The following is a 6,469-nucleotide window of genomic DNA, read 5'->3' as shown; positions in this document are numbered from 1 at the left end:
TGAATGAGATGTGCAGAGAACAGGTAGTAGCGATGCAAAAGATCCGGCACACAGATGGATTTTGTTTTTTTGGTTCAAATGTTCCTTTTCTGACGCTACAATTGATGTGTGTGTGTGTGTAGTGGTTGTGTCTGTTTTTTCTAAAGAACCTGAATGATTATGTATTTTACTGATAACCTAAGAAACAACTATTCACGCTGGGATCAACTTAAAGCAAAAACAATCCATGAATCATTTACCTCCATGCACGCTTTTCTAGAAAGTGGGAATACTTCAAAAGAGCGCAATAAGATGAAGAATAAATACCATCCATACTCTCTCTAACTCCAAAGCGCCGACCCTCATGCTCTTAACTGCACGTTTTTGATATTGATTGCAGCCTATCGCCGCTTTTCAGGCAGATTAGCTAAATTACCCTCTCCATAATTGGGACTTGCACTTAAGCAGAGCTCCGCAGTGAGCGGCGAGAAGGAGGGGGGAAGATTTAAAATTCCATTAGTGTCAATGACAGCTGTGCGGCGGCTTTAAGACACTGCACGTCTGATCAGCGTCCAAAATGTTCCAACGTAATTGATGCTGAAAAAATGAGCCTGCCACTGCGGGTGATTGATACTGCTGACTCCCTAATTACACAGCAGCACCCACCCAAGACACCCGGCGCGCATTGTGAGAGAATTCTCAAGTGGCTTTTTTGGTAGATTGAATGAACAAATGACAGGTCATATTTCTATCAAAGGTTCCATTTTCTCAACAAGACGTTGAACCATGTTACAATGTTCTTTGCCTCTCTTTCTCACACACACACAAAAAGCAATCCTGTGGTTCTTTCATTCATGAAATTTGAGAATATTTGAGCAATCCTACATGTGAAATCCACCAATGATATGGTGGCTCGATCGGTCTCTAAACTCCAGACAGCGTCATACATTGCTAGCGCTTTTACAGACGCTCAAAGTCACACTAGAATTTCATGCATTCTTAATTCCATTGCTGGTGTTGGTAAGCTTCGTAGCCACAGCTGCCCTTTGGTAGACTGAAAGAAGTGAGGCATCAGCCCTTTTCAACCACCAACCTCTCACTTACACACACCCCTTCCCAAGACTCATTCTTTTTTTATTTCAGCTTCCCTACAACCACCACTACAGATGCTGTTCTTTCTGTTTTAATTTTGATGTTTCTTTTCAGACTGAGATACATTCAACTGTGCAGTCACAGTAATTACGTTCATGCAAGATGTGATTTTCTGACAGGTTTGATGTATGGAAGCGCTGGAGTAGGAGGAAGAAGTAGACAATTAGCTAATTTATGAAGTGCATCTCACAGCTTAAAAGCAACAGTATACTCAATGTGTACTGTATATATATATTAGAAAATGCAGTGCCAAAATGAAATAGTTGCCTTGAGTTTTAAAGGCTCGACACTGCCCACTATTGTCGCCATGTACGTTGCTCCAGGCGCATAAATAAAACTGTCGTCTTGTGATGTGAAATCTACACAATCAAAAATGAGCACATTGAGCGCAGAAAAGGGGTAATAATAAAAGTTTGCCTTAAAACCAAAAATGTCAATCATCAAAAGCTGACTTTGAAATCAAGTCTATAAATATAAATGCAGAGAAATGTGATATTTGCACTGAAATATGGAAATATAAAGATAAAGCTTTAATAAGACCAGCACTTTCAAATTACTTTTTAAAATATAATTCCACAGCTGTCTATTTCTGGGGAACAAAAAAGAATTTTAATCAAGCAACAGATGGGAAAAAATATTATGACCATCGCTCAACCTCTTGTCTCAAATGCTGCTCGGTTCAATTTAGTTGGCGGCTGTTGTTTTTTCTTTAATAGCCGTTCACTTGTTGTTAGGATTAAACAGGGCCCTCCTTCTCTGGAAGGAAAAAGAATAAATAGGAGGGAGAAAAATTGTGGGGAAAGAATGCAGCCTTGAGGAGAGCCACTTCTTCGACTGGACAGGCAGTAGATGTGTCCAGTGATTAACTGTATACTTTAACATACATTAACTGTATAAGACATTTTACATATGTTTTGGCAGACTGCGCCATTTTGTTACAAAACTTTTACATTTCTGCCTGTCTTCCCTTAATAACATTCTCATAATAGAACAAATGGATGCTGGAATCTTCGAGTAACTATGTGGCACTGAGCTAAATGACATTTCATATCCTGATATCAATAATTTACAGCTTTTGGGAGTGAAATATGAGCGTCCTCTCATTTTAGCAGCTATTATAATGGCCATATCTCACAGTGACAAGCCTTCGCAGATTTGCTCTCTATAAAATCATATCTCATCTCGATTATTATTCACCTCTAACTTCGGCATCGGCCTCCTCCGAGCGAAATGCTCCACTGACTCCATCTTGTGTCATGTTGTGATATTTATAATCAATCGTCAGACAGAGAGGCGGCTTTGACGTCTACTGAAATTGTGTTTAAAGCTCTGGTGGGTAACCTGCCTTAAGTCATGCTGCATTGTGTTTGGAGTTCTGTATTTTGGGAGGCAGTCTGTCAAATGGTTGAGGTCGTTACCCAGCAATGAGTATAGTCTGTACACAGACTTTAGGGTCAATCATATAGAAATTCATCCTTGTTTCATACAATCAAAGCAGCATTTTAGTCAATGGGCGTAAAGGTATAGTGACTGTCGAATGGGTTTCAAATTATAGCAGCGCAATCATAACATTTCTTTGATTCCACAAGCTGTCTCACCGAAGGACTCATACCTAATTTGAAAGTGTCAAATTATAATGGCGGCTTAAATTTATTTTCTGATTGCAGCTAATGCGCTGGAGCATTGGTAGTTTTAATTAATTGAGGACTTGCACTTTTCTGTTAATCAGACCGGTATGAACAAAATGAGCATCAGATCCCTTTTAGTTTGTGTCAAAGAGGACAGAAGTAGCTGAATAGAAGTCTGACTCAGTAGAACTCAGTAAGTGCCGCTCAACTCTGAAATGTAGCTGGAAAAGGTGGTTCTTGTGAGCTTTTGGTGATATAATGTTGTGCTGTTTGTCGAGGTCTTTGTGGGGCTCGCTGTGGCCATCAATTAGTTGTTTGTGGCGCTGTTATGACAGAAATGAAAAGGGATGTGGCTACTGTGTTTTTCTGTGTGTGTTTCACTCTGTCGTTGCATTGTGTCAGTTTTTGGGACGATAAAATCACCCATGCTTCTCCTGTGGGTCCAAAATCGGGCTTGTGACTGGAGGATGGGTTCCAAAATATAGCAGCACAATCATAACATTGATTGCTCAAGCTGTCTCCCAGTGGGATGAGGACTCATACCTAATTTGAAAGTGCAGAATTAAGATGGCGGGTTAAATTTATTTTCTGATTGCAGCTAATGCGCAGTAGCATTGGTAGTTTTAATTAATTGAGGACTTGCACTTTTCTGTAAATCAGACCGGTATGAACAAAATGAGCATCAGATCCCTTTTAGTATGTGTCAAACCAAAGCGTTGGGCTTGTTTGGCTTTCTGATAGGACTTGCAGATGGACAGAATGGTGTTATATATGCAGCGATAGATGCAAAGCAAATATTTTTGTAGTGGATTTTACAAATCATATGGTTCTATGATTAACTTCCGAGAGGAGATCTTAAGGAGCTTGTTAATTGCTGGGTTGCAGGTGACATCACAGCATTCTAAAGGCCTATACTATTATATAGAGGAAAAATTATTTTGTTTTTGAGGAAATTTTTGGTCTTGTACAGAGAGATCTTGGACCCAGTGACTGATATTAATGATCATTTTTTAAATTCATATATTTTCTTTTTAGCTATGACTTGTGAAAGTGTAATGTTATTAATAGGAAAAACTGGCTCTTGCCCCCCGCTGGGTCCGATGACATCATCACATTCTAGAACCTGCAACCCAGCTATATCCAGAATCCTGTTGCCATGCAAACATTTTGCTATTTGGAATAATGTAATTGATTTCAACATACTGTCTGTTATTACAACATTTAGCAGCTCAAATCAATGCTTTGTTTCCCAGCTCACACTTAATACCCAAAAAGAGCCCACTTCCTCTGTGGGACCTGGCTTTGAATGGGATTATTGTGACCTTGTAATTTCTTTTGTGCATTTTTATTGGATTATTTTTTTTGCCTCCAATCCAGTGTCTTGTAACATTGTATTCCATAGAGAGAGCTAATAGTTATAGAGAAGAAATAATTGCTTGAGAGGTTGGTGTCTTCCTGTGGGGGTGTTGTGGCTGTTTTACATGCACTGTGTACTTTAGCTTTTGGCTTCCCACCGCTGCGGCTCTGCTTGGGGACAAGCTGTTTGTGTGAACTCTCAGTGCCCTGCTATTGAGCCTGTCTATTGCTATGAATAATCAAATAAACGCAATATTCTCCTCTCAGGCCACTGTTATTCACCACATTCTGATCCAATATGTTCAGCATTGTCCTTGGGTCTTGTTGGCACAGTCTGTCTAGAGCACTGTTCTCTGCAATGCAAGTTCCTCCTACTTTCTTTTTTAAAACACGGCAGGATCACTGTACACCTCTACACCCTCAAGTTTGTGGATGAACCAGTCATAGCCTGCATGTGCAGTCAGTAAAATGGTGAAAGCATCTTCCTAAACCCTGATTTTTGAGTAATTATTATCTGTCCAGTTTCTGGGATGTCTTCATACTCACAAAAAACGGCATATTAGTTTTATATGGAACAGACCCTGTGTTTCCCTGATTAGTTCATCTGTGTGTCAATCCTGCCCATAGGAATGATATGAAATATGCATGGGAAAGTCTAATATGAAATGTTTGAGTAAATGTTTGAGCTCAAAAGTATTTTCTTGCATTTCACCAAAGATATTTTAGAGATGGAGCAGATTTCAGATTTCAGCTATTTGTGGCAATCTCCAGAGATACGAATTCACACAGCAGAACGAGAGGGAATTCACCACTTTCTTCATAGGACCACTGAAATAATTTTACTCCTATATCTCTATGTGATGATGTTTTGTTCTTTTTAAGGTCGTTTTGTTGGAGCTTTTTGTGGGTCGACCCAAGGCCACTCAACTGTACTCAACTGTATATACCCGGCAAGAGAGAGACATCCCTGGATGAAGTTGATCCACTGATCCTCGTCGGAGTAGTAATCCAAACATCTTTTCGTGCCATAGTTTTGTGGGACATGTTGTTTATGCCCCTCACTGTCAACAGTAGAGAGAAAACGGATAGAAAAGGCTTTCGTGACATGCGTCAACACTCAATAATAGTTTAGTTTGTTTGTTTTTAACTAATATCTGCTGTCTGTGTTGAGAATAGTGCAGGCACGGCATCTTTGTTGCATGCAGGAGCTTAGGTTAACTTAAAAGATCTGCTCACAGACTTTAAACACATGTAGTGATGCGCTCTATCCAAGATGCCACAGGATGGCAACAGAAGTGTAGCTTTAACCGCTTAACCCCCTCATTAACACAGCACATTTTCTCCAGTTCAACTTTAGATGCAAGTTGGTCATTTTATGCTCTCTACTGCCACCTCAGGTCTTACATGTAACTGCAGCTTCTATATTAAGCTCGTGCATGACGGTAATTCGGACCCAAATTAACAAATTACATTTTTTGAGTGATGGTGCAGAATTTTAGAGGCAGTTGTGGTGAACAGGTCTGGGCTCATTCAACACCTTAGGACATTGTTGGCACATGTAGGGGGAGGAGAATACATCATTTTAGCATTTTTAAACAACATCTAGTCCCTTTAACCCAAATCTAAAGGCTTAATGAGGATGAAAACGCAGCATAAAAAGCATCAAAACAGGGGACAAAAAATGAGAAGAAAAAGCAACAAAACTGGTGACAAAGTGATGAAAAAGAGCGACAAAAACGCATTTATTTTTATGAAAAAGCAACTGGCCCTGGTGAACCCTCCCGCATTTCCGCGTCTGGTTTGGGCGGCCTTCCTCTTCTACACCCCCTCATAGCAGGTGAGAGCCTGCTCTATTCCGCATCAATTTCGGTGCTGTTATGGGCCAGAGAAAAAGAGGAAGAAACGACGACAAATAAACGCACAGAAAATATGACAAAAAAGAAACAGCAACACAAGGAAAAATCTTGGATCAGTTTAGTCGGCCATAGCTTGAAGGTGAGCTTCAGATTTGGGTTATGCTGAGAAAATGGGTCCGGTTCAGGCCACCGTTTTTCCATACTGAGATATGTTCTGTCTGGTCTTTGTGCGTGCGCTCAGTCACACAAAACGACCAAAGATGTTGTTAGCATTTGGCCTATCCCAACATATTCCTGCAGCTCCAAACGGGGGAGAAGCTAAAAGCGACCACACTCGTCCACGGGCACGCACAAAGACCAGACAGGTACGCATCAACTCGTCTAAGCTCAGGCCAGAACATATTTCAGTATGGAAAAACGGTTGCCTGTTCCTTTAACCTCATGAGTGATATTTTGAGCTTCATTGTATCATTTTGTTCCCTCATGTGGTGCTTTAAA

Source organism: Gobius niger, assembly GCF_951799975.1.
Source record: "Gobius niger genome assembly, chromosome: 14".
Classification (NCBI taxonomy): Eukaryota; Metazoa; Chordata; class Actinopteri; order Gobiiformes; family Gobiidae; genus Gobius; species Gobius niger.
Note: the sequence above shows the minus strand (reverse complement) of the source record.